This window comes from Mandrillus leucophaeus, unplaced genomic scaffold (assembly GCF_000951045.1).
Source record: "Mandrillus leucophaeus isolate KB7577 unplaced genomic scaffold, Mleu.le_1.0 Scaffold1, whole genome shotgun sequence".
Lineage (NCBI taxonomy): Eukaryota > Metazoa > Chordata > Mammalia > Primates > Cercopithecidae > Mandrillus > Mandrillus leucophaeus.
This window is the reverse complement of record NW_012098097.1, coordinates 888110-904662: the sequence shown is the minus strand read 5'-3', so window position 1 is coordinate 904662 and position 16553 is coordinate 888110. Positions and strand designations below refer to the sequence as shown.

At 45.2% G+C, this 16553-nt stretch overlaps 1 protein-coding gene across 2 annotated transcripts in view; it reads left to right on the top strand.

Annotated features, from left to right (window-relative positions):
- FAM20A (family with sequence similarity 20, member A) overlaps positions 1-16553 on the top strand; it is a 65106-nt gene that overhangs the window by 3223 nt on the left and 45330 nt on the right. Inside the window, exon 2 of one of the 2 annotated variants that reach the window (XM_011977485.1) lies at positions 7395-7620. The exons of the other annotated variant lie outside the window; for it this stretch is intronic. The gene's annotated coding sequence lies outside the window, so the exon portion shown is untranslated. The remainder of the gene's footprint in view (positions 1-7394; positions 7621-16553) is intronic. 2 annotated transcript variants of the gene reach the window in all.

The window sequence follows — 16553 nt, the reverse complement described above, 5'->3', positions numbered from 1 at the left end:
GGATGCTCCATGCCAATACCTAACATGAAGTGCTATCCAAAATAATTGTACCAGCAAACTGTCCACCACACCAGGAGAGGTACAGAGAATAATACAAGCCAAATCAGTGTTCTTCGCCACTTGCCCAGAAGAGACCATTAGTCTGAGTGATTTTTTTTTTGTAATTTTGACCATCATACTAATATAAGAAATGGTATGAAGTCAGAAAGTGCCTTTCCACAATTCAAGCTCATTACCAGTAACAGGTAGGCTACGGTGTGTCTCCCCACCTCCCTACTCCCCTACGCGTTGCTTTTTAATTTCACACAATGGAAGATGACATTTTTACAGTTTTGAATGTCTTGGGTTTTTCATTAATATTTGTTCACTGGATGTCAACATTTAGACAGTTAAGTTTCAAATGGGAAGACATGTTGATTTTTAAGGTGGGCTGTCCGTGTGCTATCTGGCCCTGAAGCTTTCCGCAAACCTCTTTCACTCACTGTTCTTCCCTCCCTTCCTTTCTTTTCCCCCCAAAAATGTAACTAAGTGTGGCACAATCCAAGTTAAAAATGTAATTAGGGAAAGTGTTTCTGTCAGGTGGTCAGCTACTGATCACGGCCAGCCAGCCAACGCCAGGCTCCATCAAGCACGATGACACATTTGGCACCTGTCTTGAATAGCGACGAGGAAAGTTCACAGGGAAGAAGGGAAACGAAGTCTTCACTATTTCAGGCCATACACTAACAAGCCAGAATTGTGCTGCTATTAGTCCTTTGCTTGAATAAGTGATGACGCAGGCCGGGCAGGCTTACCTGGAGCACAGGTGATGGTTCACATTGTTGGCTCTCCTTTGCATTCTCAGACGCTGAGCTTTGGATTTCTTCCCTCACCCACAAGTTGCCCAAGTCAGACAACATCTGTCTTTTGACGTGTCAAACTGATCAGCTTGGCCAGTTTTGCCCACATTATCACTGGCCTTTTGGCCACATATCTTTGGCCAGTTTCTCTGTAACCCTCTGGTTTTGACAGGCAAGGTCAAACAGGGTCAGATCTCCCTAATGTAAAAACTCCAGCAGCTACAACCCAAATATGAGTTTTTGCTTTTCTTTCTTGACATCTTCCTCAGATGTCAGGAAGGTTATATTGTCTTGCGATTACAGATTCAGCATTTCTTAGGGGGTGTGGGGGGGGCGGGTTTCCCACATCAGAAGCTCCTGTCTTCTTCCCCCCTCCTCCTACCTATTGCTGTCACTGAAAGAAAACCTAGTCCTGGGTCTCTCTTTGAAAATCACCACAAAGAGACTGGGCAGCTTTTCAAAAGTGACAGTTGGTCAAAGGGAGTAAGTTGGCTGAAGTTTTTCTGGGGGATGCTTTGAGAAGATCCAGAAGCCAAGGCAGATAGAGAAGGGTGGAGAAGAAGTCAGGAGAGATGAAAAGGAATTCAGCTAGAAATAAGAATTGCCTCGTCTAGGAGCTTGGGGAAGATAAGTTCCTCCCTGCCCCAGCTTCACTCCCCTGCCCATGGCATCTGTGGAAGGAAAAATACAATCTCTTCATTCTCACCCCCATCTTTTTATCTCTGTCCTGCTTATTTTGTGCCTGCCCTAGAACGCTCTGAACCTAGATTTCTTGTGAGCAGGCAGTTCAACCCGCAGGCTAGATGAAAGTCCAGGTTCTTACTCATGGATGGTGGCCATCTGCTTCTCTCCCAGAGTCAACAGGGCCTTGGCCCCTTGTTGGATTCTCCCGCCAAGGATGCTAGGCTAAGACAGGAAGTGGCCTCCTGTGATTTGGAAATGGACCTCAGCCACGGCCTGTGTGTGGTTAGCAGAGGGAGTGGGGAGCCTGACTTCCATTTCCCATTTCTCCCAATTAGAGCCTTGCTGGACTAGTTTTGGAAAAGATATTATTTTAGTGGTTTCCGAATCCCTGAACTTGTAGCTAGAGGAAACCTCTCCACTCCTCTCAGAATCGAAGGCTCCAAGCAGATGGTTTCTGAGAGGGTCGGTCCAGAAGGCCATTGTCAGGTCTTCTTCTCCCTCGTTCCAAAGCCTGTCCTCACTGCTGCTGCCACGGCAAAAACCTAACTCAGGGAGAACATCAGTGTCATTCACCCAAGAAAGACAGGCACTTCCTGCTTCCAAACAGATCAAAATGAAGCCCTTCAGCTAGAACCAGAGACCGTTCCACTGTTCCCAGCAACAATCTTCTTTCACCACAACCAAGTTCTCACCAATCCTGAGAACCCCAGTGGCGAATTTTTTGCATGCAAATGCTCCTACCTGCAACATGCTTGTTATGTGCCAGGCACGTTACATACACTTATTTTAAGCCTCAGAACCTCTGTAGAAATAGGTGCATGTGGTAGATGGAATTCCAAGACAGCCTTCCAAGATTTCCAGCCCTGGCATACACACCTCACCTAGTTGTTCAGCCCACTGCTAATATGGGTACTGCTAACAAGGGATTTTACAGATGTAATTAAGGCCCCATACCAGTTACCCTTGGGATATGGAGATTATCTGGTTAGCGTGACCTAATCCATGAACCATTTAAAGCAGAGTTTTCTTGGGCTGATCAAAGGAGAGGAAGTGAGAGATTCAAAGCAGAATAAGGACTTGATGAGCCATTGCTGATTGAAGATGGAGGGGCCATGTGGCAAGGGATAGCAGCGACCTTTAGGCTAAGATTGGCCCCAGCTGACAGCCAGCAAGGAAACAGAGACTACAGTCCTACAGCCACAAGGAAATGAATTCTGCCACCACCAGGAATGAGCTTGGAAGCACATTATTTTCCCCAGAACCTCCAGATGAGAAATCAACCTAGACACCACCTTAAATTCAGCTAAGTCCCTGTGCAAAGGGTACAGCCACACCAAGCTGGAGATCTGACCTACAAAACTGTGAGCTAATTAATGAGTGTTGTTTTAAGTTACTAGGTTTGTGGTACTCTGTTATATAGCAGTAGAAGACAAATACAGTACTGCTATTTACTTCATTTTATAGAGGAAACTGGAAACCAGAAGGTTATATAACCTGCCCAAAATCAGGCAGCTAGAAAACCACAGGCAGGGTTTATACCCAAAGGGTCTGGCTTCAGAATCCATACTCTTAACCACCAGTTCCACCACCCTATGTCCTTTGATGCCCAGACATCCCAGCTTTTCCTCCTTTGGGAAGGCTTTTCTGAATACCCCTCCCCACTGTGGTCCCTCCCTGACTATATACATCCTCTCCACATATACCATATTATTTTTGATTGTCCACTATGTCCAGCTGTGACTTCATGGAAGCTGTCTGGAGCTTCATGTGAGAAGGAATGGTCACTTGCCCTTGGCATGAAAAGCCCCCAGCTTGCCCTGGTCACTCTAATATAGCTGTTTCAGAGCCAGAGTAAATATCTGTGGAACAAATCATTGGAAACAGATGACACCAGAATTTGGGGGCTGTTAGTCAATGGCCTATTATCTTCTTTGAAAATAGCCTTGAACGAAAACAATTCCAACTGTAAAATCATCCCACTTGTCTACTCCTCCCTGTAGAAGTCTAGAGCAAAACCACCCTGCTGAGACATTCTGAAATTTGGATGTGAAGTGCTCTTCTTATTGCAGTAGCCTAAATAAAATCAATGTCAAAAAAAAAAAGCCATGAAGGAACGTTGAGAAAGCATCATTTGCCAAGAAAAGAGGGAATTTCTTCAGCTTCCTGTGCTTTCTGAGGAAGAGCAGCCAAGAAGTCTTGCATTAAAGAAAAATGGGAAACACAGAGACCTTGACTTCGCCAAAGCTATCCCTGCTCTGCCTCCTTGGCAGGTGCTGACCTGTATTTTTTGTAATTATTCATTAAGCTAGAGGCTGATGAGAACCTGCGGATTCTGCTGAAGTAGGCTTGCATATGGCCAAAAGCCAAGTAGGGATAACATTCTAAACAGCTGCAGCTGTAGCAGAACAGAAGTTACTAGGCGTAAGTTCTTACCTGTTATTATAGGCAAGCACACACATATGCGCTTAATGAAAACCACAGTACAGAAAAGAGGCTTAGCTCTTTTTGTGCCCTGTCACTTGGCAGAACATCGTATAGTTGAAATGTGAAACCAGGACAGAACTGAGTTTGAAGTGCTGTGGAGATGGCACCATCCCTGACTTTCAATTCCTGCAGCCTGGCTTTGGAGACCAAGCACTGGGGGCAGCCAGTAGACTCGGGCTTGAGCAAGAGGCAAAGTCAAGTCCCAGGGAAAAGCCTGTTTTATTGAATTCACTAGCAATAAGCCAGATAATAAATTTAAGAGGCCCCAGGGAACACGGCATAGTAGAGGAGTACTGTTCCTAAGAAGCCAAGAGCCTGTCATAAAATTCAGCAAAATATGGAAAGTAAAAGAGAAATTTAAGAAGTGTTGGCACAGGGTACATGGACTGAGAAGCTGGATCATGAAAAACAAGGTGGCGTGGAAAGAGATGAGATTTTTAAAAGCTTGGGAGAGGTTGATGGGATAGGAAAGCTGTCCACTGAAGAAAAACAGAGCTGTTCAGCCCTGGCAAGTGAAACGCAGCTCTCAGATTGCAAATTTGCCTTCAATTGTCAACACCTGGGTTGAGCTCCATAGGTTGTAGGTAAATATTTTTGATGATGCCAACCACAATGGACTATATACGGAGGGACAGACTGTCTCTCCTGGCCAATCCAAGTGTCCTTACAGGGCCTCAGTTTCACCAGTTGAAATGGAATTTTTTATAATTCTGATTGATTTTCTTCAGTGGCTGAATAGTCATAAATCCCATAGGGAAAATATGTCTTTCTGCCTCCACAGCTAGCTCATGCACTTTTTTTTAACCCCATTCATAGTTAATTCATAGCTCAGAATTATGCACAACCAGTAGCTGCTTATTTTCACATTCCATGGAGACCTGAGCACTCAGAGATAGGAGAAAAGTTAGACTGACCAACCTCAATTCCATAATCAAATTCAGCCCCTTGTTAACCAGTTTCATTGCAGAAGTTTTGTAATTAGGGTCATTGGATCCCACTGAGTCCAGGTGGTGAGGTCCAGTTCTCCCTTAAGCTTCATGCAAAATCTGCATCTATGTTCATTTTCCTAGTGTTACACAACTTTCTCCTTAGTTCAGCTAAAACCGGGCTCTTCTCACACGACCAGGAAAGATTAGGCTCACGGACACATAGAAGGGTGAGGAAAACGGAATTTACTGGGCAAAAAGGAAAAAGGACAGATACCTCTCAGCAGAGCGAGAGTCCTGCTAGCAAGTTTCCCGCCTCACAAATCGAATCCTAGGTCACCACACAGGAACAGGAGAGACCAGGCTCCTCCCCACTGCAAACGGGGTGAACTTCCCGAGGCTCCACCTCCATCCTCCCAGTGCGCAGGCGCAGGCCAGTATGAGTCAGAAAAAAATCAGCGGGGAAGGGGAGGGCTTCTTCCGGGACCAGCAGTCCCGTTGTTCAACCTTCAGGCAGTTTTAGGCTTGAAGGTGGGGTTTCGCCCAGGACCCTTAGCTGTCTCCTGTCTCCATCACTAGCAAATAAGTTATTATATTTTTTAAGTATTCCCCACATTCATAGGCATTCTGCAGTTTCATGTGACAGAAACTCAATTCAAACTCACTGTAGGAAGAAAAGGAAGTGTAGAGACTCAATCACCAAACCTTAGTAAGGGCAGGCGGAACTGTCCTCACAGCATTAAAAAGAGTTCTCCTGAGAGGAGAAGCCCCACTGGGCTTCTGGGTCAGGTGGGGACTTGGAGAACTTTTCTGTCTAAAGAATTGTAAATGCACCAATCAGCACTCTGTGTCTAGCTAATCCGGTAGGGGACTTGGAGAACTTTTCTGTCTAGCTAGAGGACTGTAAATGCACCAATCAGCACTCTGTGTCTAGCTAAAGGTTTGTAAACAAACCAATCAGCACTCTGTAAAGTGGACCAATCAGCTCTCTGTAAAATGGACCAATCAGCAGGATGTGGGTGGGGCCAAATAAGGGAATAAAAGCTGGGCACCCAGGCCAGCAGGGGCAACTCACTGGAGTCCCCTTGGGGGCTACCAAGCTGTGTTGTTTGGCTCTTTGCAATAAATCTTGTTTCTGTTCACTCTTTGGGTTCGCACCACCTTTACCATTTGTAACAATGAGCTGTAACATTCACTGCGAAGGTCTGCAGTTTCACTCCTGAAGTCAGTGAGACCACGACCCCACTGGGAGGAAGGAACAACTCTGGAAGCACCATCTTTATGAACTGTAACACTCACCACGAAGGTCTGCAGCTTCATTCCTGAAGTCAGTGAGACCACGAACCCATCAGAAGGAACAAACTCCGGACCCACCATTTTTAAGAACTGTAACACTCATGGCAAGGGTCTGCGGCTTCATTCTTGAAGTCGGGGAGACCAAGAACCCACAAATTCCAGACACGCTTGGGGTTGGGTGCAGTGGCTCACGCCTGTAATCCCAACACTTTGGGGGGCCAAGGCAGGCAGATCATGAGGTAAGGAGATCAAGACCATCTTGGCTAACCCAGTGAAACCCCCTCTCTGTGAAAATACAAAAAAACTAGCCAGCCGGGCGTGGTGGCGGGCACCTGTAGTCCCAGCTACTCAGGAGGCTGAGGTAGGAGAATGGTGTGAACCCGGCAGACAGAGCTTGCAGTGATCCGAGATTGCACCATTGCACTCCAGGCTGGGCAACAGAGCAAGACTCCATCTCAAAAAAAAAAAGTCCTTGGACTCTTTGTCTTTGTCCCTACTCTCTCTTTCCATAGTTTATCTGCTTATCTTCATCCCTTCCTGTGGCGCAAGTCCCCAAAGACTTGGAACTAGAGAGGGAAGGTTTCTCCAATTTCCAGAAAGAAAGATCCTGGGCAAAGATGCTCTTTGGCCAGGTCTGGGAATACAGCCAGGCTTCAGAGGGCTACAATTGGCCCAGATGGAGGCTGATGCCCACCCTCCAACCAATCACTGATGCCAGGGAGGCGGAGTCATTGGAAACACGTGGCTCAGAGTAGGGAAGAGCAGTTCCCCCAAACCAAGCTGGAAATGCAGACTGACAGGGTGGTGGGAGGGACTGTAGTGACTAACATGATACCAGAAAGTTTCTCAACTTGTGTCTGCTACAGTCACTGACTCCTATGGCTACTGCTCTAAGGTTTTAATAGGACTTTTAAAAAGCAAATTCAATCATAAATTCACATGTGCAGACTTTTTACACCATCTATTAAAATCTTCCCAAGGAAATAGGAATCTTTATTTGGGCACTCTTTTAAAGCGGCTTTAGTCTTTTTGTGAGAGCATAAAAAAGAAATTGATGGGGACCCAGCTCTTTCACAGGTTCATGTCTCTTTCTCCTGAAAAAAGATCTCAACTGGGAGTGAAAATACCTGTGTGTGCGTCATGAGAAAAGCGTTTTCTTCCCCAGGCCTCAGTTCCTGCTTTTGAAAGGAAGAGGGGGAGTCTGTGGCCCCTGAGGCCCCCTTGCAACTCTGTTTTCCAAGCTTTGCACATCTTCCGAATTTCCTCTTCAAAGTCTACCCTAATGAAATATCAGACAATTTTCCAAGTGTGCTTCATGAACTTCTGGGAGGTGCTTCACAGTTTCTGCAGATAATTGATTAAATTTTCACTTTGAAAAAATACACTTTAAGGTAATCTTTATATAATTTAAGAAAACCTACATCCAATTGTGTTATGCGTCATTATGATCCTGCCTCCAGTAACTGTGCTGACAGATGGCTTCTCCTCTCATCTCTGTTTAATTGAGGAGTATCCTGAGATTGCAAAGTGAGCTGTTAAAAGCCGTTTCCTGCTGCAACTACTTACAGATGTTTATCAGAATTTTCAATACCCTGCTACCAAAATAATATATAGAAATAGATTAGGTGCTAAAATAAGATTATTCCTGTCTCCATGGCGTGAACCTGGGAGGTGGAGCTTGCAGTGAGCCGAGGTCGCGCCACTGCACTCCAGCCTGGGTGACAGAGCAAGACTCTGTCTCAAAAAAATAAATAAATAAAATATAAAAAGATTATTCCTGTCTCCCCTTACATCCAATTTTGAATGCTTGCATTAGTAATCCTATTATCCTTCTCGTTCTCATTGATTAATTTTTTAAATAATTTTATATATTTGACCACATAAGTTAGATTTATATCACACACTCTGTCTGTTTTATACTTTGGGGGTTCTGTATAATATTTCTTTTGAAAAGAAGCTGCCACTTCTAGAAGTTTTTTTTAAACCACTGATTTGCAATATTTGAAAATAGAGTACACTTTCTTCCTGTCTCCAAAATTGATGTGCCCAAACCCAAGCCTCCTGCTCCCCTTGCCCCTAACTCCAAACTATTATCACTAGTAAGAACATGGTATTGGTCTTTGATAACTCCTTTCCATGACTTTGACAATACTTCTACCACTTGAACCTAAGAGAGTATCTTTTAGGCACTGTGTACTGTTAGCTTTTGCTGTATAACAAACCATCACAATACTTAGTGACTTAAAACAAGAACCACTTATTTAACCCCTGATTCTGCAGTGAATGAGATCACACCACTGCATTCCAGCCTGGATGACGGAATGAGATTCTTTCTCAAAAGGAAAAAAAAGAAAGTTGGAAGTCAAGTTTTGAACCATCAGATCTCTTAGCATTGCCTGAGCAAGGTCTGAAAGGGAATTTGGTGATTATATTTGTTTGGGCTGCTGTAACAAATTGTCACTGTTTAAGCCACTGTGGGTGGCCTAAAACAACAGAAATGTAGTATTTACAGTTCTAGAGGATAGAAATCTGAAATGAAGGTGCCAGAAGAGCAGCACACCATCCAGACTTGAGAGGAGAATCTGTTCTTTGCCTCTTCCAACCTCCAGTGGCTGCTGGCTTTCATTGGCTTCTGGATGCATCACTCCCATCTCCGCCTCCATGATCATGTTGCCTCCTCCTCTTCTGTCTTTGCCTGTCTGTGTCTTCTCCTCTTTTATGTGGGTCTTTTTCCTATAAGAACACTTGCCACTGGCTATCAGGTCCACCTAAATGATCCAAGATGATCTCAGCTCAAGATCCTTAATTTAGTGAAATCTGCACTCTTTTTCCAAGTAAAGTCACATTCACAGGTTCCAGAGATTATCTTTTGGGGGACCATTCAGCCCACTTGAATCATATTCCATGACAAATACAAAGGCTATGCAATTACCATTTTATTTTCACTCTTGTAAAAAAAATTGATCTTTTAGATAAAAGATTACCTAGTAGATTATCTATACCTATATCTATATCCAAGAGTTAACCTTTTAGATAAATCACAAAATAATTCTGATATATCACAATATAAAATAGTTAGGAAAGGGTGTCCAAGGAAAAAGAAGGATACACAAGACCAGTGGGGCCAAGAGTGAGGAACTTCTCAGAACACTTGCCATGAGAACCTTCCTACCACAGCGCCAGCTCTGCTTGGTGGTGAGGAGCCACCAACCATGTCTATAAGGTAAAAAGTAGCCAGTGACCCAAGCAGGGCACAGTAATTCCTGGTAGTGACTAGGCAGAGAAATACTTTCCTTGTCCTTCTCACCTCACCTCCTCCAAGAGAGGACACTGTGTGGTGTCAGGGCTAGCATTTTCCATCACATCCATAGGGGAATTACCCAGTGATGGCTCTTAATGAGTCCTTCCGCTAGCACCATGCCCCACTGCAAATTCCAAAATCATGTCCCAGGCACCACCCCACCCATTCGCGGTCATGGTGATCAAGCCTGCTTTCTTGTCTCATCTCAGAAGAGAATTTAAATTGCAGAGGCTCCAGAAGAAAGGGCAGCAGGCATGTTCTATGGGCAGCCCTCCACGAACCTGGATTTTTTTTTAGCAGGGCTTTTCATTGACATCGAGTGGCAGTGCATTTAGGATAAAACTTTCAGAAACACCTCAAGTGCAGGTTTTCAGGGTTGTCATTCAGTACAGAGAAATAGACTTGCCAATTAACTGAACTTGGAGGTAGGAACAAAAGACTCCTTCTGAGATCGTGGAGTCAAACAGGATAGGCAAGTGAACTCAAAGCCGCTGACCTCTGTCTACAGGAAAGCCACAGGTCTAAGGGTCAGCCTAGATTCCCCTCACACATACCTTTGAATCTGCTGTGACAGGCGAGCCAGCGGGTAATCAATACCTCAAAGCCACATGCCATGGAATGTGGCTGCAAAATGTTTGGCTGGAAAATATTCCAAGAGACTGTAACCAAATGCCTACCTTAGGTATTAAAAAACATCAATAAAGCAATCATTGAATGCTTAACTTAATCAGCATAACTTACCAGTGGCCTCTCTGGGTTTAAATCATTGCAAAATGTACACCCCAGATAACTGAATGAGACGACATCCTATTCTGTTATTAGCTATAAAATCATTAAAAGGCAAGGGAAGTCAGCCAAATATGATGAGCTAGGATTTATAGCAGTTGCTCTGCAGCAGCTCTTTTTGGCAGTTGTGAAGACAGTGGTCTGTTAAGGCTGCTTGCAGTTTATGATATTAAAGCCATTTTATTTGCATATAAGAAAATGCTTCTTCCTCACTGTCCTGACAGGAGATGCTATGCCCAACTCATCCAAAAGCATTATTTACTCATTAAGGTACAAATGAACAAGCTGATGAACCAGAATGCTCAGGCCCTACTGAAGATGTGAAGATAATCAGCAGGCTTCTTCTTGTCCTTTGGGTCTACTTTCAAAACTGCCCACTCAGAGAGAAATTTCCTGTCCTGCTGACCCACAGGGGTCCCAGAGGTTATCCTTACCAAGCCCTGTTTTATTTTCAGCTGGGCTCTTAATGCCACTTAAAGCCTTTTTGTGTATTGATTTGCTTAGTGTATAGCCTCATTAGATCTTAAGCTTTTTGTTTCTTGGTTTTTGTTTTTTTGAGATGGAGTCTCACTCTGCCTCCCGGTCTGGAGTGCAGTGGCACGATCTTGGCTCACTGCAACCTCCACCTCCTGGGTTCAAGCGATTCTCCTGCCTCAGCCTCCCAAGTAGCTGGGATGCGCCACCATGCCCGGCTAATTTTTCTATTTTTAGTAGAGGCAGGGTTTCACCATGTTGGTCACGCTAGTCTCAAACTCCTGGCCTCAAGTGATCCACCCGCCTCATCCTCCCAAAGTGCTGAGAATACAGGCGTGAGCCACCGCGCCCGGCCAGATCTTAAACTCTTCAAGGGTTGGATTGGTTTGAGTGGTGGCTCTATTTTACATTCCTTAGGATGGCCCTTGAGGTAGGCCAAATAATGGCTCCCCAAATGATATTCATGTTCTAATCCCCAGAACCTGTGACTATCATCTTTTTTTTTTTTCTAAAATGGAGTCTCACTCTGTCGCCCAGGCTGGTGTGTAGTGGCACGATCTCCACCTCCTGGTTCACACCATTCTCCTGCCTCAGCCTCTCAAGTAGCTGGGACTATAGGTGCCTGCCACCACGCCTGGCTAATTTTTTGTATTTTTTAGTAGAGATGGGGTTTCACCATGTTAGCCAGGATGGTCTCGATCTCCTGACCTCATGATCCACCTGCCTTGGCCTCCCAAAGTGCTGGAATTACAGGTGTGAGCCACCGCACCCGGCCGACTATCATCTTATATGGTTAAAAAACAGGTCTTTACAGATATAATTAAGACTCTTGAGATGAGGAGATCATTCTGACTTACCCAGTGACTCCTAAGTTCCATGTCAAGTGTCCTTATACAAGGAAGGCAGAAGGAGATTAGACACAGACAGAAGAAGAGGAGGCAATGTGACCACGAAGGCCAAGAGTTGAGTGAGGTGGTCACAGGCTGAGGAACACCAATAGCCACCAGAAGGCAGAAGCAGCAAAGAAGGCGCTTTCCCCTAGAGTCCCCAGAAGGAGCACAGTCCTATTGATACCTTGGTTCCAAACTCTCAGACTCTAGAACTGAGATAATAAATTTTTTGTTATTTAAGCCACTAAGTTTGTGGTAATTTGTTAGGGCCCCAACAGAAAACTAATAGAAAGATGGAGGCTTCTTTGTGTCTTCATCATTGTAACCCAGGTATCTAAAATGCTGTTTGTATATGGTAGGCACTCAATAAATGTTTAGTAAATGAATGGCTAAGAGAAACTTGGCAGTCAGGCAACTCTGGGTTTAAATCGTGGCTCTAATCCCAGCACTTTGGGAGGCTGAGGTGGGCGGATCACGAGGTCAGGAGTTCAAGACCAGCCTGGCCAACATGGTGAAACTCTGTCTCTCCTAAAAATTTAAAAAAATCAGCTGGGCCTGGTGGTGTGTGCCTGTAATCCCAGCTACTCAGGAGGCTGAGGTAGGAGAATTGCTTGAACGGGGACCCGGGAGACGGAGGTTGCAGTGAGCCTAGGTCATGCCACTACACTCCATCCAGCCTGGGCTACAGAGTGAGACTCTGTCTCAAAAAAAAAAAAAGAAAGAAAGAAAATATCCTGGCTTTTCCACATAAGTGCTATTAGGGCCAAGGCTCATTTCCTCCAAGCCTCAGTTTCCTGGTCTATAAAGTGGGATGTAATGTGGACCCCAAGAGGTGGCTGGGAAGATGGAGTCAGATCATGTACAGAATGCACTGAGCAGGGTGCCTGGTTCCCTACAGCACTGATCATCAAGCAGATAAAGGACCACTGCTAGTTGATTGTGCTTTAATATTCCTCCTTACAGCTTATCTGATACTCATCAATACGCAGCCTTATCCATTTATGTTTGATGTTTGGGTTGATGAGGAGGAAGGAATGGCTTTTGTGGCCTCCCGTTGCCAGGGAAAGGCACCAGTGCTTCCAGCCCAGCCATCGCCCTTGCTTGACTTAGCTGTCTCTCATGCTTCTAGAGAGACAAAACACACACGTCGATCTCTCCTCCGTCACTTCGACTTCAATTCCCTAATGCTTGCAAATGGGAAGAAAACACAGAACACAACCAATCTACTTATTTTGGAAACTCTGCCCCCCTTCCCCTCCTACATACACACCCTTCTCAGTGCAAACTGCTGAGCCCATGTTTCTCAATGACTTTTCTTGAAATGACAGGAATTCTGCTGATTCTAGGAACAACTCTTTTTCTTTTACTAAAGCATTTACTAAACTAGTTAAACAGGCTAATCTCTGCTCCCTGGAGACCTTCCCTTCAAACCATGCCTCTGGTGACTCAGTGAGACTTCGATGGCAGGTGACACTTGTGCAGCACTTATTCTGTGTTAAGCACGGTGCTGACCACTTCACACACCACACATTTAGTCCCTGCAACAACTCCGTAAGTAGGTACAGTCCTTATCCTCATTCTCAGATGAAGAAAGTGGCTCAGACAGGGTAGGTTACACAAGAAACTGGGCTTTGGCTGGGCACGGTGGCTCATGCCTGTAATCCCAGCACTTTGGGAGGCCAAGGCAGGCAGATCGTGAGGTCAGGAGATCGAGACTATCCTGGCCAGCATGGTGAAACCCCGTCTCTACTTAAAATACAAAAATTAGCCAGGCATGGTGGTGCGCGCCTGTAGTCCCAGCTACTCAGGAGGCTGAGGCAGGAGAATCACTTAAACCCAGGGGGCAGAGGCTGCTGTGAGCCGAGATCATGCCACTGAACTCCAGCCTGGGCAACAGAGTGAGACTCTGTCTCAAAAAGAGAAAGAAAGGAAGAAACTGCATTTCAGAGATAACTTTTCAACTCCAGAGCTGAAACTCAACACTGAGTTTAACTTTATTTCATGCCTGAGCCTTGGTCCTGGAAACAAATTTGAGATGAGATTTGTGTCCGGGAGGCTTAGCGGGCAGTGTTGTCACAGTACACCCCTTTGCATCAGGGCCCAGCGATTATGGAGGCCGAATTACTCCCAGTCCCCTGCTCTGGGAGTGTACGTTGCTTTGCCTTTCTGGAGGGCAAGTTGGCAATAAGCATCAGACGTTTTAAAAATTATCCTATGCATCCATCCCTATGCACCATTTTTTAAAATTTTTATAATAAAGTTTTTTGGTTTTCCTAATCAGGGGGATAAAATAATGATCCTAATCAGGGGGATAAAATCATATTCGGATGTCATACTCGGGTCCCATTGCAACGCTGCCTCATACTAGCAGTGCCACCTTGGAGGTGTCATTTGTGCTGCCTATATCTGGTTCCCATATGTTTACAATGGTGGTGATAATAATAATACTGACCTTATAAGGAGTTTCTGTGGGGGTTAAATGAGTTAAAAGGGCACAGTGCTTAAAACTGCCTGGCCCCGTGTGAGTGCCACATAAGAAGTAGTTAGCTATTTTCCTCATTCACACTGCAGGCCCATTTTGGGACACTGGTTCCTCTCGAGTCTGATTTTTGCTCACCAGGGCAGAAGTCCACGTAGTTTCCACCCTGGGACAATCCATGATATGCCCCTTCTCATTCAAGTCCCCTCCAGTTCAGGGCCACTCCAGCTCAGAAGCCCCAAGCCCCTCTCTGGGCAAGTTTTACTCAAGTGCTGAGCCAGGGCTGTGGGTCTATGAGGTCAGGATGAGGTTAAGGATCCAGTTAGCTGGAGTGGAAACAAGGGGTCCATTGCAACATAGCATAAAACCAGCTCCCAGAAGAGGAAGCAATTGTATTTTAACGAGAAGAGAATGAGTTTGTGTCGGGAAACCAGCCCATTTCGCAAAAATCTCAGCAAAATCTTGGTACAGTCATTGCTTTCTCAACAGCAAACAGTTAATTAGGTTCTGTGTCTCTCCCCACCCACCACCAGCATGATCTTTAACAAGGCTCCAAGGAAATTCAAATTAAATTCTTGACAAAGCATTCGTTTCTTTTCTCTGCAGCCAATGTGAAGAGCAGAAAAAGCTCAGGTCACAACCCTGGCTTTTAGTCCTCCTTTCCACTTATTATGTTGTTACTTCCACTTTGTGGACCTTAATTTCTTTAAGAGCTTGAGGAGAGGAGAATAAGATAGTAAATGGAAAGCACCTAAAATGCCTTTATAATGAGATTTATGCAAATGCAGATTATTAATAGTATTAAATCAAACGACACATCCTATGCTCGATAAGTACCAAGAGGCTGTGGCAGAGGCATTTACTGTTCACCAAAGTCCACTTGTTCTCCCGTGTGTTCCAGCCCCCAGCAGTTAGATGGGGTCATGCGACTAGTCCTGGCCAGTGGGTTATCAGTTGATGTGACCTGCGTCGCTTCCTGCCAAAGCACTGGAGAGCTGGCACTTCATCTTCCCATTCCTCTCTTTTCTTGCCCTGATGACTGTGAAGACCATTTGTTGGGATCTTGGTGTGTTCATCAAGCTGGATCCTTGAGTCAATGTGTGGAGCAGAATCCCTACTGACCTTCATGAGACAAGTAGCATGAGTGAGAGATAAGCTCTTGTTTTGATAAGCCACTCAGATTTCAGGATTAAGTTGTTACTCTAGCAGAACCTACCCTACTCTCACTCAATAGGTGAATGAATTCAGATGGATTTTCCTCTACAAACTCAAAAGTGAAAATAACGTAGCATTGTTTTATTTCTCAAAAGTCCAGTCACCTTAGACTCTAGGCCCTCTTTTCTGTTTGGTTGGCTAGAAATTTAGTCTGAGTCATCACAGGAGCTTCTTACCCCAAGCCCCTCATGTTGGGTCAATGTCCTAGGGCCTCTCGGAGCACAACATTTGAGGGGGACTCATAGTCCATGTTCCATCACCTGGTCTCGTGCAGGTGGGTAGCACTGTTGGTTCTGCATCAAGTTCAAGCACAGGATTGTTGGCTGAGGCTGGGTTCCTGGTGCCTAAAATGAGTCTTTCTCTGCACACACCTAACCATTCCCCAGCACATTGGGTCACCTCCAAGAAACAGGCTAGACACAGGACCCCAGCCAACTTTCCTTTCCCAACCTTGGAGTCTCTTCAAACTTCCCCAAAATTCTGTGCTTCTTTATGCACTTTCACATTCTCTGTTAAAACCCCCTGCCTAGCAGATGCCTTCACAGACCCTAGATTTTTTTTTTTTTTTTTTGAAACAGAGTCTCACTCTTTCACCAGGCTGGAGTGCAGTGGCGCGATCTCGGCTGATTGCAACCTCCACCTCCTGGGTTCAAGCAATTCTGCTGCCTCAGCCTCCTGAGTAGCTGGGACTACAGGCGCCCGCCAGTACGCCCAGCTAATTTTTTGTATTTTTAGTAGAGATGGGGTTTCACCATGTTCACCAGGATGGTCTCGATGTCTTGACCTCGTGATCCGCCCTGCTTGGCCTCCCAAAGTGCTGGGATTACAGGTGTTAGCCGCCGCGCCCAGCCGAGCCTAGACTTTTTTTAAAAAAAAAAACCCTGGGGAAGGAGTTAAAGAAGCCTGGCTACCTGTCTAAACTTCCACTTGGTCCTGGATCCTAAACACCCTCTGAGGCAAGGAACACAAAAGCCCAGCTATCTTCTGAGAACAAGAGTGGGTAAAATTCCGGAAGAACAAAAAACACATTAATATCTCAATAAATTATCCTCCCACATGGGTAACTGATCATATGCTGAGGAGGAAAGGAGGCCAACATTGCAATCATGCTCTCAGTTTCCAGATCAGGTGGAAAAATAATACCACGCAAATTAGCACTAGCTCACAGGCCAAGGACTT